General features: G+C 36.9%; 1 protein-coding gene and 1 long non-coding RNA gene across 2 annotated transcripts in view; one reads left to right on the top strand and one right to left on the bottom strand.

Moving 5' to 3' along the window:
- Nucleotides 1-9885, bottom strand: part of LOC127538165 (uncharacterized) — a 31879-nt gene extending 21994 nt beyond the window's left edge. The window contains exon 1 of the long non-coding RNA XR_007947690.1: nt 9440-9885. This is a non-coding gene — a long non-coding RNA (uncharacterized LOC127538165). The remainder of the gene's footprint in view (nt 1-9439) is intronic.
- RAP1B (RAP1B, member of RAS oncogene family) overlaps nt 8514-25188 on the top strand; it is a 46643-nt gene continuing 29968 nt past the window's right edge. The window contains exon 1 of the mRNA XM_051961765.1: nt 8514-8791. The gene's annotated coding sequence lies outside the window, so the exon portion shown is untranslated. The remainder of the gene's footprint in view (nt 8792-25188) is intronic.

Below are 25188 nucleotides of genomic sequence, written 5' to 3'. Positions count from 1 at the left end.
GGGAGGGAAGGAGGGAAAGAGGGAAGGAGGGAAGGAGGGAAGGCGGAAAGGAGGGAAGGAGGAAAGGAGGGAAGGAGGGAGGGAGAACTCAATATAGTTATCCCTTCCTCATTGTCGGGGTTAGGGGCAAGGTATCCTCTGCAATCTGGAAAATCTGTATAAAAAATTTTGGCCCTCCCTTTTTACTAGAGAAGTTTGATTTTTTTTCTTTTTTTTTTTTTATGGGGTATTTACAGTACCTTATTGTAAAATTTGAGTTAAATATTTGGTCTTGGGTTTTGTGTTATTTGCTGGCCTTCTTGTGTTGTCTGTGGTTCCCACAAAACTCCCCCCAATTTCCCATTTTATTTCTTAGGTCTTTCCAATTCAAATAAAGTATTCCATTCATTTTTTCCTCAGCTTCAAAAATCATTTTGAAGTAATTTATTTCAGAATTTCAAAATAATCTCTTGATTTTTTAATTTTTTATACTAGTTACTGGCAAACATTTTTAGAGGAAAAAAGCATTGGGAATATGTATATACATACATATACATAAGGCATATGTGTATGGGTACAAACACATATATGTTTATATATATATATATCACAAACTCTACCTCTTCCTTCAGCCTTTACAAAGAATTTTGTGAATGAGATACTAACAAGAATGATGACCAGAAACCATCAATAGATGCAGAAGTAAAAGTATATGACTTCTTGTCATTTTATTAAATGTTAATTCCAAAAATTTTATATTAGAATGGGCTTTATTTGAGGGGGGAAATACTGTGCTTGTGTTGGTTAAAATATTTCAAATTTAAGTGAGGCAAAATTTTAAAGAAATATCAATAGAAATGAGAAGCTTTATGCCAACCTCCCTATGCACTCTCTTAGTGATTTCATCAGCTTCCATAGATCCAATTCATCATTTCTAGGTACATGGCTCCCCAAACTGGATATCTATCTATGTCCTCTCTCTCTCTCTCTTGAGCTCTGATAGTATTTCATGCTTGAAATCTCCACATGGATGTGGAGGCTACCATAAAGATTTAATTAACTGTAATTTTTAGAATCTTCTCAAATAATCAACATTCTACAGGTGATGTTCTATAGCCAAAAAGCTTGGGCAAGAGGGCAGCTAGATGGCACAGTGAATAGAGCACGGACCCTGAAGTTAGGAGGACCAGAGTTTGAATGTATCCTAGCTGTGGGAATCCAATTACTTCATCAATAAAATAAAAAAAATAAAAAGCTTGGGCAATGACTTTGTCCAATGAATCACAATTGCAGATGACCCAGAGGGCAATGGCAGGATGTAATGGATATAAGATATGCAAAAATAATTTTTAACATTCACTTGTGCAAAACCTTGTATTCCAAATTTTTCTCCCTCCCTCCTCATCTTCCCTCCTCTTCTAGACAGCAAGTGTCCCAATATAGGTTAAATAAGTGCAATTTTTCTAAATATATTTCTATTTGTCATGTTGCACAAAAAAAACAAACAGATCAAGAGAGGAGAAAATGAGAAGGAAAGAAGCAAGTAAGCAAACAACAATAAAAAAGTGAAAATACTATGTTTTGATCCACATTTAATCCCTATAGTCCTCTCTCTCTTTATATAGATGGCTCTCTCCATCATTAATTTGTTGGAATTGATCTTAATCACCACATTGTTGAAAAGAATCAAATCCATTACAGTTGATCATCACATAATTTTCTTGTTGTTGTATACAATGTTCTCTTGGTTCTAGTCACTTCACTTAGCATCAGTTCATGTAAGTCTCTCCATCCCTTTCTGAAATCAGTCTGATGATCATTTCTTACAATAATATTCCATTACATTCATATGCTATAACTTATTCAGCTATTCCCCACCTGGGACTATAAGAGATAAGATAAGATCCAACCTTTTCATTTTACAGATGAGGAAACTAAAACCAGAGTAGTAAAGTGATTTACCCCAAAGTAAGTAGTATAGCTGGTATTTGCACCTCATCCCTCTGTTTTCCAATCTAATATTCTATACTACGCTGTGTCTCTTATGGATTAGTTGTAATCTGTACTCACAAAGGGAAGACTCACATGAATGTAAGTATCCACTGTAAATCACACACAATATGTGACAGATCTGTAAGTTTGTCAAATAGGGAAATCCCAATATGGAGTTCCTAGCAATGCCGATGAAAATCATTAGTCAGCCAACTGGCATTTATTAAGCTCTTATTATATACCAAAAAACTGGAATATAAAGATAAGTAGAAAGATAATAATAATAGCTAAAATTTATGTAGTACTTACTATGTGCCAGGCACTTTTTCAAGTGCTTTGCAATTATTATCTCATTTGATCCTCACAATAACACTGGGAGATAGATGCTATTATTTCCATTTTACAGTTGGGGAAACTGAGGCAAACAGAGATTAAATGACTTGCCCAGATTCACATAGCTAGTAACTATCTGAGGCTACATTTGAACTCAGATCTTCCTTATATCAAGCCTAGGGCTCTCGTCACTTGTATCACTTTACTGCTTCTAAGACACTTCCTGATCTCAAGGAATGTATATTCTAATAGGTGAAGACAACACATAAAAGAAGCTGGTAAGTGGGAAGGAGAATGATACCCCACTGCGAGTGTGGTAGAAGAAGTCCTAAATGCATCCTGGAGAGGAATGAGACCAGTCTGCCCTGGTGTTTGCCTTCACTCAAAGTTTTGGGAGGAGCTATCCAGTCAGCAGGAATTGGCAGTGCAGAGGAGAAGCCAGTAACTCTTATATGATTATATTATATGCTAAAAATGCTAAATACTAAAAATGCTACTTGAGGCAAAATGAGATTAAATATGTAGTTTAACCAGCACCATACAGTAAATATCAGAGACAGAATCAGAACCCAGTTCTTGCCTCCAAATTCAATATCCCATCTAGCATAGCAGACTGCCTTATAGTATAATTATAGTTCTATGCAATTATATATGCAACTACACAAATAGAAGGAAGAACTAGGAAAAAACTATTTTACCTAAAGACAATGACCATAATAATGTAAATAGAAGGAACATTAAAATGATACTAAATGGTTAATAGAGAAAATAGCTAAATAGAAATAACTAACATTTTTATGGCATATATACCAGAGCTAAGCCTTTTACAGTTATCTCAGTTGATATTCAATATTTTAAATATATAAATATGCAATATACATAACTATGTAAATATACAATTCTGTAATTTACTGGAGTTAAATAGTTTCTAAATAATCAAGGAACTTTAGAATTAGAATCTTGATGATCTACATTTATTGGGAGAAGAAAACCAACTTGAAATTGCATTCTTTTGTTTACTCTTCAAAAGTCTAAATATTCTAGACCAAAAACCAGAGGTATCAAACATGGATCAACACTCCTGGTCCAACCAGAACCAGATTAAAATGTAATTAGGAAATATTTAACAAAATAATAAAAATATATTAAAACATAGATAATACTATATATTAAACGCAAGTCAACAGGAGGCCTGCAAGGATCATTTCACATAGAATAGAGACCTTAATTCCATTTGAATGTGACTTTGCTGTCCTATACCTATCAATCCTGTAAATGTGTACAAAACAGAACTCATTATCTTCCCTCTAAACCCACTATTCCTCCAAATTTCCATGTTTGATTTGTGGGCAATACCATTCTTCCAGTCACCCAACTTTATAACTTTAGTGGTTCTTCTTAGATGTTTCCATCATCCTTATGCTCTCATCATCTAATCAATCACCTGCCAAGTCCTCATTCTTCTCCCTTAATAACATCTCTGACATATATTCCCTTTCTCTACTAACACAAATCCAAATTAGTTTCAAGTCTCAATACCTCCCTCCTTGGCTACCTATATTAGCTTCCTAATTGGTCTTCTTGTTAGACTCTCCCTCCAATCCACTCAACACTATTAAAATAATTTTCCTAAGGCACATGTTTGAGAATGACAATCCCCTGATCAAATATCTTCATTTACTCCCTATTACCAAAATAGGGGGAAAAAAGAGACAAATTCTTATCAGAGATAAAAAGTACTTATATATAATTAAGAACACAAATAGATAACATAGTAGATAGGAGTTGCCAGGCCTGGGATCATAAGAATTCATTTTAATAAATGAATTCAAACCCAGTCTCAGTCATTAGCCATGTGACCCTGGAGAAGTCACTTAACCCTATTTGCTTCAGTTTCTTCATCTGTAAAATGAGCTGGAGAAGGAAATGGAAAACTATTCTAGAATCTCTGGTATATCTTCCAGAAAAAAAAAAAAAAAGGCTCAGATAGGGTCACTAAAAGTCAGACACAACTCAACAATAACAAAATATTCATAACAATATCTTTCTGTGATAACAAAGAACTGGCAACAAAGATCTATTTGCATTTTCAACAACTGGGAAACACAAACTGTGGTTCATGAATGGAATCAAATATGTCTGCTCTGTAAAGTATGACAAGGATTAAGAAAATCATGGGAAAACAAATATGAACTTAAGCATGGAGAAGTAAGTAGCACTAGGAAACTAATATATATAAAGATGATTACTATAATAATGTAAATAGAAGATATAGTAAAATGAAATAGAATACTTTGTAAAGAAAATTGCTAAATTGCTAAATAACATTTACATAGCACTTATTATATGCCAGTTCCTGCACTAAGCTCATTATTATCTCATTTGATTTTCATAACAATCCTGGGATATAAATGTTAATATTATCCCCATTCTATAGTTGAGGAAAATGAAGTTAGTGACTTGGGAAAGGCCACATTGCTAGCATCCAAGGCCAGCTTTAAACTCAAGTCTTCCTGCTCCATTATAATTACAATGACAAAATATAGCCCATAAGAAATAAGAAAATGTAACTGTTTTCATTAAAGAACTTGGAGATGTGAGCATGTAACTGTTGAATACATTATCAGAAATGTCTTTTGCTTTTATTCATTGTAATTTTATAGATATTATTTCACACTTCCCTCCATCCCCAATTTTTAGGGGAAAAAAAAAATCTGGCAAGTTCTAATCTTTAGCTGTGAGATTAATGGATAAATATTTGAGGAAAGATTTGGATTTCTATAAAGGAAGAAATATCAAGTTCTAATCTTTAGCTGTGAGATTAATGGATAGATATTTAAGGAAAGATTTGGATTTCTGTAAAGGAAGAAATATCAAATTCCCAGAAACTAAAAGAGAAAAATAAGAATCCTAGTACTAGTAGAAAATACCAAACCCAAAAAGAATTCAAACACCAATGTTCCATGTGGGCATCTGCCCCTTATAACCTTATACCCATAAGGAAATCTTTACTCCCAGATAGTATTTAGAAGCATAAAGTATTTATATATAGATGATCAAATATCAACAAACAAAATGTTCTGGATCTAATTAAACAGTCATTTGGATCTAGCTGGCATCTAGAAATATACAATTGTGAAGGAACTCAAGAATGACAACTTGGATCTGCTGAGTAAATGTGTCATTTCTCCATATTAATAGATACCTTCCAGAGGATTGGCTGATTGCCACTGGGATTGTCACACATAAGAATCACAATGGAAAAATTCCTATAAGTCTATGGACCAGGAGGTCATCAACCAGAATCTAGATGAACTTGTCAGGGCAGTTGTAGTGGTGAATCCTTATTCATGTCTATGTAGAATTGTAGTGTAATAGTTGATAGCATACACATCTTTGGGAAAGAGAAAGAAGGAAGGAGGGAGGGTAGGAAGTAAGGAGGGAGGGAGGGAAAGAGGGAAGGAAGGGAAGAAGGAATAAAGAGAGGGAGGGAAGGAAGAAGGAAGAAGGGAAGAAAGGGAGGGAGGAAGGAAAAAGGGAAGGGAAGGAAGGAGGGAGAAAGGAAGAAAGGAAAGAAGAAAGCGAAAGAAGAGGGAAGGAAGGGAAGAAAGGGAGGGAAGGAAGGAAAGAAAGGAGTGAAGAAAGAAGGAAAGGAATGAAGAAAGGAAGGAAGGAGGAAGAAAAGAAAGAAATAGGAAAGAAGGAAAAGAAGGAAGAAACAAGTATTCATTAAACACTTACTATATGTCAGCACTACACTAAACCTTTTCAAATGTTATCTTATTTGATCCTCATAATAAACTTGGGGAAAAGGTGCTATTATTACCATTTTACACATGAGGAGACTGAGCTAGAGGTTAAGTGATTTGGCCAGAATCACACAAATGTCTGAGCTGGATTTGAACTGAGATTTTCCTTAATCCAGGCTCCGTATTCTATATAATTGCTATCTTTTATGCAGTGCTTACTATGTACCTGGCACTGTTCTAGGCACTTTACAAATATTATCTCATCTGATCCTCACAACAAGTCTAGGCTAATTGGCACCAGCTCAGGACTTAAGAGTACCTGAGTTCAGATTTAGCTCCGGATACTTACTAGCTGTGTGATCCTGGTCAAGCCACCCAGTGCTTTTTGCTTCAATTCCTTATCTGTAAAATGAGCTGAAGAAGGAAATGGCAAACCATTCCTGTATCTTTGCCAAAAAAAAAATCAAAAGGGGATCACAGAAAGTAGGGCAACACAACAATACTGTGTTTATTACAGGCTAGGCACTGTGCCAAACACTTTATAAATATTATCTCACTTGATCCCCACCACAATCCTGGGAGGCAAGTGCTAGTATTATCCCCATCTTACAAATGAGGAAGACAGGTTAAGTGACTTGGCCATAGTCACACAGTTACTTAAGTGTCTAAAGCCTGGATTTAAACTCAGGTCTTCTCTTGACTACAAGCCCAGTGCTCTATCCCCGGTATCACCAAGCTGCCTGAGAACACCCAGGTTTACATGCTAGCTCTGACACTTGAATAAACTGGATTTCTTCCTCTGGTGATGGTATACGACAACCTTCCTCATCTGATTGCTGTGAGGCTCAAATTCATCGATGTAAAAAAGATGCATTATATATCTTAAAATGTATTTTATGGTTTCTTTATGATAAATTCCAACTTATTCTGTAAGAAGACAGAATTTCATGAAATGAGATGAGAAAGCAGTCTGTGAGTAGCTTATCTGCTCAATCTCTCTGTAATCTTCCTTGTCATCTTCCTTTGAGTTCAAGAAATAAATGGATATAGCACCAGCCCTGAAATCAGGAGGACTTGAATTCAAATCTGGTCTCAGACACTTAACACTTCCTAGCTGTGTGACCCTGGGCAAGTCACATAACCCTCCAGTACCCTAGACATCAAGTATAAGTTATAAAGAACGAACCAATTTGCATTGGCAGAGTTTTCTCACTGGCAAGTCTCTTTTCCCTTATAATGGAAAGTCAAACAAGAAAACCAAATCAATGCAACTTCTTATTTCTCTTTGGCTAGCAATAAAGCTGATGATTTTTATTCATCACAAACTTCCAGGAAGATATATCTAGAAAACAGGCTACATCTGGAAGTGCAATTGACTAGGTGGAGAAACGATACTAGGATGAATATTAAGACGAAAAGGATGTTATCTACTCAAACCTCCATTTTATGAATTCTCTAGCCACCCAAGTATTTCTTACTAGATTCTTTTCTAGGATTTTTCCTATCTCGCTATCCCAATTATAATGTAAATTCCTTCTGGGCCACCGCACAACTTTTTTTTTCTTTTTGTATCCCCAGGCCTTCCCATCCACACTGACTTTAATAAGTGATTACTGACTGAATTTGACCGAGGTATGGAGAATCTCTCCTGATTTAGGCGGGCTAGATCACGTGCCCCTCCAGCTAAAATCCCACTTTCTCCGGGATTCCTGATTCCTCTGGAATTCTGGTACCTTACTCTTGGGTATTATTTCCAATATATCCTTGAATATGACTTATTGGCATATTAGGCTCCAAGCTCTTAACGCGCCGCAATTGTCGTTTGCTTTTCTTTCTATTCAATGCATTTTTCTGTATCTAGCGCGAAGAGAAGGTGCTTAATAAATGCGGATTGATTGGTGGATTACGAGCTCCAGGGGAACAGGGATTGTCTTTTGCCTTTATTTCCTCAGAAGTTAGCAACTGGCACTTAAATGTTTACTAATTTAAGCACTTCCTCTGTTGATCATTTCCAATATATTCTCCATATATCTTGTTTGTACAGTTATCCCCCGCATTAGACTGTAACTTCTTTGAAAGAAGGGATAGACTTTTGCCTTTCTATTCTCCCCCACCCTGTTATCACCGCACTTAGCACAGAGGGCGACCGGTACCTAGTAGGCGCTATTACTGAAGGCTTCCTGCCAGAGGGCCGGACTAACGCTCCACGTGGACCCGACCCAGCCTCGCGCAGCTCCCGGAGGCGTGGGAGGGAGGAGGAAGGAGGGCGGGGGAGTTGGCCAGGAGGAAGGAGGGAGGAAGGGAGGAGGAGGGAGAGGGGGAGGGAGAGAAAAGGTCAGCCTTCTGGGTGCCCCGCCCAACCCAGCCCTCCTGCCTCGTTTCCCTTCTCCCTCCCCCTCGCGGGCCCCGCCCCCTCCCGTGCTCCACACCCGCCCTCTCCGCCAGCGGAAGGAACCGAAAGCGAGGCTGAACGCCTGACGTCAAGGCGACCCAGCCAAACCTCGCCCAGAGTCAGGCGTGGAACGAGCCGGAGCGGCGGCAGAGGAGGAAGAGGAGGAAGAGGAGGGAGGTGACGGCGGCAGCAGCGGTAGCGATAGAGGCGGCAGCAACGACAACGACAGCGACAGTAGCCCGGCGACCCACCCGCCTTGGCGGTTGGAGAGCGGAGACGGAGACGCCGAGAGAGAGCCCGGCTCTGCGGAGGGGGTCCTCCGGGGGACTCGGTGGCAGCGCCCTGAGTGAGTGGGGGGCCGGCGACGGGGCAGGGAGGAGGCCCGGGCGAGGCGCAGACGGAAGAAGGATGGGGCAGCAGGGTTGAGCGAGCCCGGGGCCGGAGCGGGAAGTGCAGGTGACGGAGCCGGCCGGGCCGGGGCGCTCCCTCCAGAGCTGGGGAGGGATGAGGCGGCCGCCGCCCGGGAGCCGCGCGCTCCTTTTTTGCGGAAGGGGTCAAATGTCTGAAACATGGCGGAGGAAGTGCGAGCTTGAGGACCCCCCCCTTGCACACTCACTCACACGCACACCCGCACGCTCTCACACTCCTGCCTGTCTGTGGCAGGCGCGGGGCGGGCGGGCGTGAACGGTGCCGGGGCGAGGCGTGTGTGTCCACCTCCCCACACCCCCCGCCGCGGCCGTCCCCTCCCCCCTCGCGCCGCCGGGGGTCCTCCGGGCCCCACTCGGGCTGTGGGTGGAAGTTAGAGAGCGGAAACAAGAAAAGTTGTCCTTGGACCGGACGGGCCCGTTCCCGAATCCGGGAGTGGGGGCGGGAGGGGGCCGGGAAGGTTCAGGGGGAAACCACTCCCCGGCCCCCTCCCTTGGGGCTGCGAGGCTGACAGGGAAGGGCCGAGTGGTGGGGGGAAGTTTGTTCGTGACCGGGCTGGTGGACTCACATTTGTTTCGGGAAGTGGTAGGAGGAAGGCGGCTGGGCGAGCCCCACCTAGTCCGGTGCTGCACCCAGAGCACACAGAGAGAGACGATTGATTAAAGGGCCTTCCCTCCCTGCAGCCGGGCAGGAAGTGTCCTCCTTGGGGGAGACTACCCGCCTCTGCCCGAGTCCCGGGACGCTGCTCTGCCCCTTTAGCCTTTCTGGGGTCATGACGGGTCAGACTGGCGCTCAGGAAGGCCAAAGATGCCCCTGCCCTCAGGGAACTCGTAGTCCAAGGGGCAGGCACTGTGCAGCAAATCAGGATTCCTCCTTGTCTTGAAGTAGGTTATTTGAAACTGCTCCAGTAGAGTTGCAGGCCACCCAACACCATCCTCGCCGTTTTTTCCCCTGGATATCCTTTGAGGAAAGTATTAAACTCTTAAGTTAACATTTTCTTAAGTACCTATTTTGTGCCCGATGCTGGGGATGCTCAAAAAACCAATTCCTGCTGTCCTGCAGTTCATAATCTAATGAGGATACTATAAACTATGATAACTCCTAGACTTAAAGTAGGTTATTTAAAACTGTTCTGGCAGAGTTGGCCCACTTTTTTTTTTTTTCCTAGATATCATTTGGGAAAAGTACTATACACTCAAGTCAAGGAGGACTTCGTATTAAGATCTACTATGTATCAGGCCTTGTACTAGGCGCTGGGGATACTAAGTAAAGCAATTCCTGTCCTCAAGGAGAACACAATCTAAAAGGGGATACACTAAACTATGACATTTAAAGGTATAAAAGGAGGTATTGGTTTGCCTCCCTCCCTCCCCTCATAAATGGATGTTCTTTTGGAAAAGTACTGCACTGTCAAGTCAGCAAGTATTAAGCACCTAGTGTGTACCATTCCTCTATACTCATAATCTAATGCATGCAATAAACTGATTTTAAAAGGCTCAAAAATGGTTTGTAGGGTTTTTTTTTTTTTTAAACTTATCACGTCCCCTTCTTATAAATGGATACCCTTTGGGAAGAGTACTGCACTCTCAAGTCAAGTCAACTAGCATTTATTAAGTTCCTATGTACCAAGCCATCTGCTAGATACTAAAGATAGGTAATCCAATTCCTATTCTCAGGGACTTCGAAATATAATGGCAATGCAATATACTATTCTTCAAAACCTCAAAAATAGTTTGTTTTTTTTTTAAAACCTATTATTTTCCTCTTCCCCTTACCCCCGTTACCACTCTTCTAAATGGATGTTGTTTGAAGGAAGCATTGCTCTTGATACTAGAACAATTTTCTTTGGGGACCTGCCACCAAGCTTTCATAAAGGAAAGTTTCTTGCAAATAAGGGATTTTGTTTGCTTTTATAGCCACAGTACAGTTGTTTATTGATAAATTTAGCTTAGTCCTTTTTTTCTTCCTTGTTAGCTGAACATCAGTCAAAAATTGATGTCCCAAGCAGAAATAAATGACTTTAGGTGTTTAGATTGCCTTTAAATTAAGGCACATTAATTTCATTTTTGTATCAAATGAGAATTTTGAGGAATAATACCATCCTGTATTTGAGGGGTTTATAGATATAAGTATGATCTTGTAGGGGCTATACTTCACTACATACAGGTGGGTCTCCTTCACCCCATTTGGTACCTATTTGTTTACAACTACTATGTTTAGTACCTATGAAGTATTTGTAATTTTATGTAAGTTATCCTGGCAAGATAATGATGTGCAAAAGAAAAAGAACGCCTTTTATCCCCAATTTAATATCTCTAAACTGACCCAGGGGTTTCCTTTTGACTATCAGAATGTTTAGGGCTGGCAGGGACCTTGGAGATTTATCTAGTACAAATCCCTCATTTTCCAGATAAGGAAAAGATATCTAATAATGCCTGATAAATAGTACTGGCTTTTTATTTTTCTCCTTTACCAAAAAGGACAGAATGACATTCTGTTTGACAAAAATGAGCTTTGAGCAGGCTTAGGGGATAGGAAATTAAAAGGTTAGCTATATATAAATTAGAGAGATCTTGTCAAGCCTGGAGAAGGGAGGGCCTTGGACCCAGAAATCCAGGGTTCAGTCTTCTTATACCAAATTGAATGGCCCTGCAGAAAATAAAGGTGAATGACAAATGAAATTGCACATTGGGACCAGATCCGAATTTGATTTTATAATTTCATGGATATGGAGAATTTCTAGATAAGGAAATGGCCTTTATGCAAGTCACACTTTTTCTTCTGCATAAGTCTTAGGGAGTTGCCTAGAATACAGAATGGTTTAGGGACTTGCATCTAGCCAGATGTGACTCCAGAGTCATTCCTCTACTTGGCTGCCTCTTCAGATGGGGAATGAAAGTAGCTTCAGCATTTGGGATTCTGGGATAACTACTAGTAACTTGTTAAGTGGGGAGGCAGATGAAGGTTATGAAATCTCTTGCCTTTGTTTAAAGTGCTTTAAATTTTCAAGATGCTTTATATCTACATTTTATTTTATCCTCAAAGTAACATTGCAGAATTATTGCCGGGTGACCTACTCCTACTCCTGTGGAGTTTGTGGAATCAGAATAGAAAAAACTGAGCCCATATACTTAAGGATCTCAACAACTACAGCCAATGTAAAGATTCATAATTTAGCAACTAGTGTCATTAATTAAATGATTATTCTTAGTCTCTAGTAACACCTTACAATTGGTGAAATTGAGTAGGAAACTTATCAACTCTCTTTGGTTTGAATTACATTCTTAACGAATTTGACTAATAAAAAATTAGAAACGAATTTTTAGCATAGGTGAAGATGCTTATGGATTTGTTTCTGCCTTGTCTTTTTTTAATGACTCTTAGTTATAGACTGTAGTTTCTATTCATGTTAATACCAGAGGTGGTTCTCTAGTATTTACCATCCTTCTCTCCCTTTCAACCTTCAAGTTACTTTACTACAGATTTTGTATCACTGGAAATTACTTTAATATATGTGCTTTGATTATATCAAGGTAAAACCCATCTTGACTTATTTGTGATTCTGCTTTGGAACGTTGCTATAAAATATACTGGTGATTGGGAGGGAAGACTGACCTGCTTGCATGTTTTACTTAGTGAAGAAGCAAAAGAACTAAGTTGTGACATGATTTATAACTTTTTGTTTTTCCTATATGAGGGACTGGGTGGCCATGGGGATTGGGGGCTGAGAGTTTTTACCTCCTAGCCAAACTTGTTGAAAGTTTGTCAGGCTAACTGTTTACTAGTTGCACTAAAACTACAAATGTGGGAATTGATTTTCTTGACTCTTTCAGAGGTCAACAGATAAAATTGAGTGTAACCATCTGTAAATATATATATTTGTTGTTTTATCAAGTTTTCTGAACTATTATCTTATTAATAGTAATTTTACCATTTCAAAACTTAAGTTTTGTTAAAAAAAAATCTTCTGGCTTAATTAGATTTGTAGGATACCAAACTGAATACGAAAGCCAAGGTCTAATTGCTTCAAAGATTAGAGATTATTATGGCATTGAGAGTTAGAAGATAACATGACATCATCTAATTCAACCCCCTCATTTTACAGAAGAAGAAACTTAGGCTAGGAAACTGGGATATTGGGCAAGTAGCTAGTATTCCATCACTAGTCCCCTGACAAACCAGTCACTATTCTTTTCATAGTCATGCTGCCTCTTTTTTTTTTATTTTTTTATTTTTATTTAATAATATGCCTCTTTCTTTTGAAGTATATTGAACTGCTTATTATACAAGAGTCAGACTCTTTGGTTTGAGATTTTTAGGGGTGTTATGAAGTTCTTTTGTGGAGAAAAATTTTCTATGGAAATAATATAACAATCCAAATAAAATCACTTTATATCCTTCATAGATGATTACTACTGAGTAATCTTAATGGACTCTTTCTATTCATGTCACTTTGCTGTTTAAAAATCTTCAGTAGCGAGTCCCTAGTACCCTTCTGAATGTAGTATAAATTGTGTATTCTGATAATCAAGGCCTCTCATCTTGTTTGTACCTACCTATTCAGTTTGTCTTCTAGGCAGATTGTACTGTTCTCTCTAGCCTCCTTTTTAATCTATTATCTCTGTCTGAAATGCTTTTTGGGGGGGGATTTTCTCTTTCCTTGAACTAAATTCTCTTCGTTCCTTCAAGACTCAATTATTCCATACACATCTCTTGAAAATTTCCCTAAGAAACTCTTTTCCAACATATTTTTTATAGCACTTTGCTTGGGCTTATTTGCTTATTTGGACTTTATTTGCTTATTTCACACTTTCTCAAAGCAAAACCATTTGTACTTCCTTTCTGTGTTAGATTATAAACTCCTTAGTCAAAGTAGCATCTTGCCTTATCTTATATTCTCAGCATTTAGCATGATATTTTGTATATATTGGGCACTTAATATATCTCTTTGAATTGAATTTCCCTTTATTCTCAAACTTCCAGCCACTATAATATAACTCTTGGTATCTAGTTATCTTGAAGGTCAAACATGTACTGTTTCTATTATTAATCTCCACATCAGCTTGCAAAAAATTTTCAGGTACTAAGCATTACTGGAGTTTGTTTAAAAAAAATAAAAATCTGTCTCTTTCTAGGGAACACTAATAACAATTAGCTTAGATATAGGGGGAATGTAGATATTGGGACATTAAGTGAAATATTTTTATAAAAATGTGTAAATTTAAATTTGGTACAGAAAGTTCCCCTGGGTTTTATTCTATAGAAAGGTGCACTGCTCTAAAGTAGAACTACATTTGACTTGTTTCTAATTCTCTTTGATCATGTGCATACTATATATTTTTGCTGTTAGAAATATGTTTATCTCAAAATTAAGAATTATTTCCTGTTAAGCGTTGAGTGATGGTTTAATAACAGTATTATTCTCAATTAAATTTAAAATTCTTACACTTGTAGTTCTATCTTATGCCTCAAAATTGTCAGATTTCCTAAAGTAATCAGGTTAATAATTTACTAAAATTAATTTCTGGTAAACTTCAACCCTGTACTTTGTTGAACAATTGTATTTTTAGGGGAAGAAATTGGCAAAAAGACTGCAGTTTTAACTATTGAGATAAGGGAATTTATTTGAATCTCCAGACTTAGGCCAAAAAATGTTTTAATTCTAATGAGAGATATAGTAACACGTTTTAAAGTAGTAAAAGCTAAATTCTAGTTTGATGGAATGTAAGAGTTGCTTTTTAATTTATCTTCTAATCTCACTAATGTTATACTTAGCACAGAATCATAATTTTTGTTAAATTAAACCACATTTAAAGCCTTACCAAGAATGTTATTAACTTTTTGGAGACCAAATTGAATTCCTTTCGAGTTTGCAGAGCCCTCATTCACTCTTCATGGTTTTTGATTCATTGAAATTCATCAGCAGAGACTTCCTTGATAGAACCTTTTTTACCTGCAAAATAAAGGACAAAAATCAATGGTATAACTTTTTTCCCCATTAAATAAATGGCAGTAGGCTAATATCTCTTATTTTAGGGACTGGATGATGATGCGCTTTTGGGAACAAAGTAAGCTTTGGCTTTACAAAGTATATAGGCCTCTCATTATCCTGAGGTTAAGTGATTTGCCCAGAGTCATATTGTTGACATCCAGATCTCCTGGATTCCTATGTTCTCTATTCTTTCTCACTGAGTACCACTCCAAAAACGGAATTTTGTGATTGTTTTTATTAGCCCTTCCTAAAACTTTGATTAGGTGACAGCGTGGAGTAGATCATTGGTCTTAAACTAAGGAAGTTCCACTTGATTTTAGCTGTGTGACAATGTACTCTTAACCTCAGTTTCCTCATCTTTAAATGGGATTCACAATAACTGTAGTATTTATCTCAAAATGTTTTTGTGAGATGGAAATGGGATAATATATGTAGAACATTTTGAAAACACTTTTATCAAAGTCAGTTATTCTGATTTGCAACTCTTGGAAGTGGGCATTATTTCTGAATATCCCTTGAGAATCTTGAGAAAGATGTGTATTGGCAATACAAAAATAAACTTCCTGCTCTTGGAATTTATGTTCTTTGCGAGGAGACAGGTACGTGTGTAAACAAATACAATAATTTCCAGAGTGTTGGGCATGGAGGAATGGAAGTTTGTTTAATCAGGAAAGGTCTCCCTCATAAGAAGAGAAGGAGATGACACCTGAGCTGAAATTTGAGGGAAGGTAGAAACTAAGGGACAAAAGTAAGAGCAAGTACATCCCAAACATGGAAGCAGTAAAGAAAAGCATGGAACAGGAGATGAGATGTCATGAATGAAGAACTACAAGAAGGCTCACTTTTATGGTTTCCATGAGTTCATGAAGTAGAGTAATATATAATGATCCTGAGAAGGTATATTAAAACCATTTTGTGAAGGACTTTGTCATAAAATAGAGTTTGTATTTAACTTTGAGGCAGAAGGAAGGTCCTGTAACTTCCTGAACATGGTCAGATAGATCCATCTTTATTTTAGGACAATCACTTTTGGTAACCTTGTAGGATTTGGATTGAAGAGGGGAGAGATTTGTAACAGAGAAATCAGAAGAATATGCAATAATTTTGGCAAGTGGTGATAAGGGCCTCTGTACTGGAATGGCTGGAATGAATGGAGAAGAGAAGATTGGATTATAATCAATAAGAATTGGAAACAATATGAAGGATAAGGAGGAGTCAAGTTGTGATCCTGATGGTGACTTCTACAGATACAGGAACGTTTGAAAGAGGGATGAATTTGGGAAGAAAGAATAAGTTGTATTTTGGACATGTTGGTTTTGAGGTGCTTTGGGGACATCTAAATTGTCCTTGGGCAGTATAGGTCTAGAGAGTGTTTGGATAGATTTATTGGAGCATGATTAGCAATTTTCTGGTCTAGACTTGTGATTTCACGTAAGTGGGACACTCCCTTGACTAACATTAAGTCCATGTAGTTGGCAGTTCACACTCTTGAATCTCTGAGTTAGTAAAGTAACAAATTAGTTTCCAGGGTCAGAGGCAAAATTTGAACCCCAGTCTTCTGTGTATGTCTCTGTCTGGAGGGAAGGAATAAGGAGAATTGGAATGAAATAGATGAAAACTGAGTTAAATTAGAACAGCTAAACTGACTTAGATTAAATATTTTAACTCAAGTAATCATCAAACTCTAGTACTCTTTTTAGCACTCTTTCCAGTTTTTAAGGTTATAACCAAAATTGCTTATTCAAAATTTGTTTATCCCAACCTGCTTTTCTGAATTTCTCCCTTACCAAGTGCCTCACTTTCCTTCATGTTTTGTTTGTTCTTGCTGCCCAAGGTCATCTCAGTTTCTCTCCCTTCTCTGCCGCAAACATATCAACTATTGACTTTGTAGTGTAGTGTATTCAGGCTTCAGAATAAAATTCTGTGTTTTTTGTCTTTATGTTTTTAGCTTTGTGTTTCTTCTCTCCCCCAAACACATTGGTATTTTTAGCATTTATTCCCCCTCCTCATTGCCTCTTTATTAGAGAAAGTAAATTCTCATAACAAATATGCATAGCTCAGTAAAATAAATTTCCACATCGGCCATGTCCAAAAAAAATATATTTCATTCTGCATTTTAAGTCTTTTCTGCTAGTAGCATTTGGGCTTTGTAATTTGTCATCTCTGGCATCATAGTTTATCATTGCAAAGTTAAGGCTTTTTTTCCCTTTCATAATCTTTATTGTATGAATTGGGCTACTGTTAGGATTCTGTTCATTCACTTTGTATTAGTTCATAGAGATTTTCTCATTTTCCTCTAAAAGTGTTCATATAGTAGTTGTTATGACATAATCTATTCTATTCTTACACCATAACCAGTTTGGCTATTCATCCAGTAGATGGGCATTGACTTGGTTATATTTTTGGCTATTATGAAAAGAGTTGCTATGATTATTTTTGTACATATATATCACACAAGCATTGAAAAATTTTTTATGACAAAGAAAAATAGTTAGGAAAACCAAAACAATGATCTGTACATTTACTTTAATTGAATTCAATACCTCTGTGAAAAGGGAGGAGGAGGTAGGTTTCATAATCTATTGCAAAGAACCAACATTGGGCATTATGATTGCTTAGAGAGGCTCAGGCTTTGTTTTTAATGTTCTTTTTGTTTATATTGTTGTAGTCAATGTGTATTCTCCTGGTTCTGCTTCAGTCTACATCAGTTGAAATAAGTCTTCATATCTTTCTCACGATTTCTCATTTATTATTTTTTTACTAGAAAACAATGCACATAATACAGTTTTATCTATCCTTTAGTTTGTGGCTAATTAGGGACAGGAAGCAATCTTTTGCCTCTTTTGTATCCCCATCATTTAGCACAGTGTTTGCCAAATAGTCTTATTGTAGGTACTTAATAAATGTTTATTGACTACTGCTACAACAAAAATTGGTGCTTTGAATCTTTCATTTTTAAACATCTATCTTTGGCCTCTTTAAACTCCTGCCCTGATGCTATATTATGGTTTGGAGACAAACCTGCATTCTTCAAGGTTTTGCCATTATAGTGCAAACTCAAACAGGCACTACCAAGCCTTTGAGTGCCAGCAAAGTGATGGGGAATACATTTTTGTCATCTAAAGACCAACAACATAGCTGAGTATACAGATATTTGACACTAAATTGCCTAGTAGATGATGCACTTTTCAGCAACAAGGACTCTCAAAGATTATTAAATTGTATAGGGATTGTGATCTCTATCAGCAGAGGGACAAAATAGCATCCTTGAAACATGTAGGGAAGACTTCTAGTAGTTATGCCTTGTTATCGTCATGTATCTACCATCAGTTCACATCTCTCTACTTCTAGCCATTAAGGTATTACCTTAATCCAAGATTTTATGCCTTTCCTCTATATGATTGCAACAGCATTCTAAATTAACTTCCCTGCATCCAGCCTCTTCTCTCTTTACAATCTATCTTCTACCCAACAGACAGATTGATGATCCTAAAAAGAAGAATCTATTGTTCCTATACTTAAGTTTTATCAGTGTTTGCCACTTTAGAACATTACAGCATTTTACATTGATTGTTTTATTTGATAACATGGTGACAAGAAAGCCAGGCTCAGAGTCAAAAAATTCTGCATTCAAATCCCATCTTGGATGTATACTGATCATCTGTCTGGCTCCAGCATGTTTTTCTAGATTGACTACCTGGGACTTCCACCCTTTAGGTCCAACCAAACCAGCCTACTTACTGTTTCCCATACGTAACATTCCATCACTTGACTCTGTCACATAGCCCAAGAGAAAGTATCCTCCTTTCTTTTCATCCTCTACCTTTTGGAAACTAATTATTCTTCTGTTCAAGATTGCCCAACTTGTTGGTGCTTCTCCCCTCACTTTTTCGGGGTGGGGGGGTAAGGGGGTGTACACTTGTACTTGCTCGTGTTGTCTTCTCTCCTTTCCTTCAGTACAGTGTCTAACCGTTGAAGACAGGATTAGTTTCTTTTTCTTCATATCCCGACATCTCATTTTGGTACTTAGGTCAATTTTTATTGAATTGAAAAATGACTGTTTTTAAAAGATCTCTTCAATGGAAGTATCCAAATAGAAGCTGAAGTTATTTTATTACCCATACAAGATAACCTCTAACAATCCTACAATCACCATACCACACCACAGACGTCTGTAATGCTTATGTTATCTTTAATAGGGTACTTCATTTTTCATATGATGGCTCATTTTGATCCTTATACTAACCACTTGAGAATGGTAGGGCTGATAGGGATTGGAAGACTTAAGGCCCAAGAACTTGAATTCATTTTCCCCAGAGCACACCCCTAATAAGTTTTAAAGCTAGAAAAAGAACTATTATATTTTAATCTTAACAAGCAACAAGGTAATCTCTACTCTCAAGGATTTTACATTGTAACAGGGAAGATAGCAGGTACATTATATAATTGGATATATCCAGCTTTAATATAAAGAAGGTGAAATTTAAAACTCTGTACTTTAAATGATACCTATATTTGTAATGGAAGAGAGGTTCAAAGTTCCCTCTGCTACTTGGAATTTTGCCCAGCCCAATTTCCACTTCTGTTTTATAGTAATTCTGAAATAAAGGGCAAAATTTCACAGCAAATTAAAACAAAGCAATAGTAAAGTCAGATGAGGTGTACCCTTGTAGAAATACCTTCCTAAAACTAATCACTCCCTCTTTTAACTGCTCTCTATAATCTTTTGCATCTTATTTTGTTCATTTAGAAACATTATTTTAAAGAATGATACATAAGTCCAGGTTAAGCACATCTGTTCTAGTTCAGTATAAATATGGAGTTTTTTGCATTTTACTTTTAATTCATCAGATGCAGTGAGAAGGAAAATGAAGAAAACATTCCAAATGCTATAAAAGTATACTCAGTGGTTTGAATTATGTGGCAGGTTATATTGATGGTACTGCAAAAAAAATACTGTGAGAGGAGGCAAAAAGCCAAGAGTTCAAACATACTTTATTCTCCAGCCCTTCAATTCTAGAAAGTAACTAGGTGACCATGAAGATGAGTGAAACCGAAATGAAAATGGTCCGGTTAAAGCATAGTTGGAATTTAAAAGTAACGTTATTTTGGTGGACTGCAAATTAGTTAGCCATAGGTGTTAGAAAATGAATATTCTGTCTATATACTGATTTTTCCCCCCTCAATCTAAATACAACTCATCCTTTAATTACTATTTATTCAGCCCAACGCATGGTCTTATGTGGCAACATATCCTTCTTTCATTTTTGCTCACCACAGCTACATGACTGCAAATGCCAGTAAGTTCATTGATTCTCTATGAATTCTTGTCATTATTCCATAAGCACTTATGCATTGACTGAGCTCTCTTGTGTACTTGAACTTCTATAGATTATGCTAGTGGTTAAGTGACAGTTGGATAAGTTTCCATTCTGGTTAGGTTTAATGTCTTTTAGATCTCCTTTATCCCCCACCTAAAATATTCTGACCTAAATATGTATATTCATGGTTTGAATGTAATGTTCCAATTCATCAAGTATAAATACTTTTTTTCTCTCAGGTTTTCAGGAGTGATCCTTGTTAGCTTCATCTTTTGAATTTTTACTTGGTGATTTTCATGGTTTTTTGCACATTAAGAATCAGATTACCAACTTCAAATAAAGAGGTTGAAACTGTTGGTATTGGCCACATAGTTGCTCACCAGGTAGATTTGAAATTATTGAAATACTCAAAAATTTAGTTATAGTTATTTTATTACTCTTCCTTAATAAATAAAGAATCTATATTGGGGCTCTCATAGTAAGTATTTAAAGAGAGTACACATCCTCTAACTTAGCAAAAGTCAGGATGTATTAAAAACTTTTGCAGCCAGCTAGGACCTGCCAAAGGGCTTCCAGAATCCAGTCACCTTTATACCATAATGAGGCATTACACTAGAAGTAATAACATTCTTATATGTTTCCTTATATAAGAGGACAGAAAGAGTATAGAGTCTAAAAAGTTCTATCCTGAGTTTGACAGGAAGAAAAAAGGGGTGTGAAGTAATTGTGAGACCCAGTGTGAAAATATTAACTTGACTGTAGAGCTTCAGTGATTTTAAGTATTTTAGAACCCACCCTTAAATGAGATAATCCACTAGGGAGGGAAAGGGAAGAGGGGAAGTGACTTTGGTCCTTCTCATATTAACTGTTTTGACAGAGCTCTTGTTATATCACATACTAAGATCATATTTTAATCCAGAACATAACATTAATTACTAGGTTGCCATTGGCTAGGATTTCTATTCTTCTGGTTGCCAACTGAAAAAGCAAAGGATAAAATTAATTATGCAACAACAAGCTAACTTGTGGGAAAGAAGAAAATACATGCTAAGTTGATTTTCCCATTAAGATTGTGTCCATGTTTAATGTCTTAAATATATCAGTTTAGTGACTTTCCTTTTCTATTTGAGTTTGTCACCACTACTCTAAAGTTTATGAAAACTAATTAAGATTTCTATCATGATATTATATATAGTTTCTTTTTTTTTATCCATAAATATTCCTGTCTGTATAGGCACAATTCTTCCTTGAGCTAATCAATGTACTGAGTAAAACTGACTATCTTGGTTGTCTAAAGGTAGAATCTTCCGATCTGGAAGAGTGAATATAAAAGACTCCACAAATCTAGGTTCAGTGTACTTTTCCAGCCTCACATCTTAACTAATAATTTATTATTCCTTGTTGTTTGGCCACTTAAGCCCTGTGTTGTCCATCCTCATCACTTTTACTTCAGTTCTTTTCATTTGCCCGAACTGTCCACCAGTCTTCAGTTTAGCCAAATGTTACCCTTCTTTCAAAACTTAATTAAATTCCCATTCTGTTCATAAGTCTTTGTTTCTACAGGGTGTCCCAAAAGTTCTTGATGAGATTTATGCAGAAAATGGCATAACAAAGCTTTAATAACTTTAAAACTAAGACTTTTGGGACACTCTATTTCCAACCCTGTTTCTGCATGCCTCTACACGGACACTTAAATATGTGCTGATTTGGTAAGGGGGACTGACTCTGTGATTAATGGTACAATGAGAATACACATGGAAATTTTGTGGGGGAGGGGAGCAATTTAAGATCTGCCAAGACCACTGAGAAGTTAAGAGACTTAATATTGCAAAGGATCATACTACCTATTATGCCTCAGTAGTAGCACTTGAATCCAGGTCTTCTTTATCCACTAGACCAGTGGTTCTCAAACTTTTGTTCTCAGTATCTTCATGTTGTTTTAAAAAAAAAAAAAAAAAAACTATGGAGGATCTGTTCAGAGTTTTTGTTCACATGGATTATATTTATAGCTATTTACTATATTAGAAATAAAAAATGATTTTGAATTTGTAGACCCTCTGAAAGGGTTTCAGAGACCCCAACAATTCTTTGGACTACACTTTGAGGACCACTGCACTAGACCAAGCTGCTTCTTTAAGCAGATCTGACAAAGGAATAAATGAACAGGTCTTCCTTTGAGACAGCAATGGGGACAGTAGGTGATGCAGTGGATAGAGCACCAGCCCTTAAATCAGGAGGATTTGAGTTTAAATTGAGACTTGGACACATAACACTTACTAGCAGTGGGGTCATTTAACCCCAATCACCTGGACAACGATAACAACAACAAAAGAGATAGACAGCAAAGTGTGAATTTAGCTGATTGTTGCTTTGTTGCCATGAAATTGCCTAATTAGGCAACCTTTAAAGTAAAAAATGGCCACCTGAAAACCACATATTCTTGTTGGTGTAGAAAAGATGAACTCATATCTAAGAAGATGCTAAATAAGCCTAAGATATACATGAATGGTATATTAGAACAAAATAAATAAAGATATAATAAAACACATTAATAAATTGTTTTCTAGCTTTATTTTGTTTTATATTTCCCAATTGCATATTTATCTGGTTTAGGAAGCATGCAGCCAATATGCTGCATGTTTGACACTTTTTTGAGTAGAAATCCAGTAAACTGGTGAGATTTAGAGTATTCATCATTTCAAGAATTGTCAATTCAAAGATGCAGTTGATGACTTAATTTAAGAAGGATATAGAACAAGAGGGTGAATCAGCTCATTTGAAGGATTTGGTGGGGTTTTTTAAGTATTTAAAGGAATTAGATTTTGTAGTAATGGTAGATCTTAGTGGACTAGAAGAATAATTTAAGTTTGTGGTTTAATCAGTGATTAGTGGTTTAACCATCTAGTACAAAGACCATAATCTTCTGCATCTAACTATTCAGCCTTCATGAAGTTGCTGTATCAATTCTATATCTATGTCTGATGCAGATCTATCATTCAGTGGATAACAGGATAAGTTCTGTCTTTAAAATATTTGAGCTTTTAATTTAGGAAAAAAATTTTTGGAGCTTACCTCTGCTGTAAATGCTTGTGTTTTCTAAGTGAAGAAGGTGACTTGAGTTCCTTCTGAGTGACAAAATGATCACACATCCATTCCCTATCTTTTGCTTCAAATTGTCAAACCATTCTGGACAATTCATGAAACCTTTATCCTTCATTTATTCTGATTGCTCAGAAATTAATTTGTCTGAAGAAAGAAAAAGCTTGAACCAGAGATGTTTTCTCTTTTCTCTCTCTTTTCTCTGCTTCTCTTCTCTCTCTCTCTCTCTCTTTTTTTTTTTTTTCTTTTTCTTTTTTCCATTTTGCTGAGGCAGTTAAAGTTAAGTGACTAGCCCAGGATCACTTAACTGGAAATTGTTAAGTGACTGAGGCCAACTAACTGCTCCTCCAGAGACGTTTTTATGAGTTGATTGGCACATTTTAAAAGTGTAACATGTTGGTAAAATTCCTTATAGCAGCAAGGGCATATTGACATTAATTGTTAATGAGTGAATGATTCTCTATCAATTATGAATTAACTACTAACCAGTTATTAAGTTTATGAAAATGCCTTTGAATGAAGTTGTCAGTCTCTTGACTTAATATTCTTCACATCAGTTCTTTAATCTTTTGATATCAAAATATATCTCGGACTATAGAACTTGGAGTTGGAGGGTACCTTTAGAGCTCATCTAATCCAATTTTCTCATTTTATATAAATGAGGAAGTGAAATCCTGGAGAGATTAAGTGATTTGCCCTGAAGTTAAAAGATTGATTTGAGTTGTCCTAGGTAAAACTGCTAGCATATGTACAATGCAAAACTTGAACCCAAATCTTCCTGACTTTGAAACTAACATCCAGTAAGCTGTGCAGCCTCTCTGTCACAACTTTATGTAATAATTTCAGTTGACCCTTGTCTTGAGAATTAAAAACTGGCCACATTGCTTGTCTCAGATGTCTGTCTGCATGTTTGGCAGACATAAACTTCTGCTGTTGCTGTGTTTATAATAACATCCTCAAATTGAAGGAGATTCAAATGCCTTTCAAGTTTTTCCTCCTTGTTTTTTCACTCCTCCAACATCCAATTTGGCCAACCTAAATAAAAGAATGTGACTATAGAATCTTATGCTTTGTCTTTAAAACTTGTTTGATAGTGTTCAACTGCAATAATAAGCGTCTCTCTTAACCTTAGTTATGTAGTTAATAGGTATCCTTTATCTTAGATGCTAATACCCTTCCCCATTACCTTTTATATATACTTAGATTTTTTTTCCCCCCACATAGAATGTGATCTCTTTGAGGGCAAGTGCTGCATAATTTTTAGCTCCCAGCACAGTATCTGACACCTAGTTATTTGATTGATGAAACATTTAGGAATGGCTTTTTTTCTCTTTTCTTTCCTTTACCCCTTAAGCTGCTGTATTGGTTTTTTTTCATTGTTTTGTTTTTCCCTGAGTTTCAGAGTAATAATTAATTTCTCAATATGAGAATTGCATACATCTTAGGATTTTTTGTTGAGCATTTAAAAGCGTGTAAATTCAATTTGGAATGGAATGAAGCTAAGGAGAGAGAGAGAGTGTGTGTGTGTGTGTGTGTGTGTGTGTGTGTGTGTGTGTGTGTGTGTATGTGTAACTTCTTATTTCAGAGAAGATACTGCTGTGTTCCTTCTAATTCTGCCATATGTTGGAATTTCTACTGTGTTTTATTATGATTTCTGAGAATGTTTTACCATACTATATAGATGCTTGAATAAAGAAACTTTTGTGATCTTTGCTTTCACAAATAAGGACTTAATAGCTAAGGAGAATGAAAAAAAAATTTTTTTATTCTGGATTCTTGTGCATATCCTCAATAACATTTCTTTAGAATATAACTAATTTCATCAAAATTGTTATTTCTCGTACTCATGACAGACCAAATCATAAACTACTTATTATTTGGGCTGGATTTTTATAAGTTTCTTTT

This window comes from Antechinus flavipes, chromosome 5 (genome assembly GCF_016432865.1).
Source record: "Antechinus flavipes isolate AdamAnt ecotype Samford, QLD, Australia chromosome 5, AdamAnt_v2, whole genome shotgun sequence".
NCBI lineage: Eukaryota > Metazoa > Chordata > Mammalia > Dasyuromorphia > Dasyuridae > Antechinus > Antechinus flavipes.
This window is presented reverse-complemented; position numbering and strand designations above follow the sequence as displayed.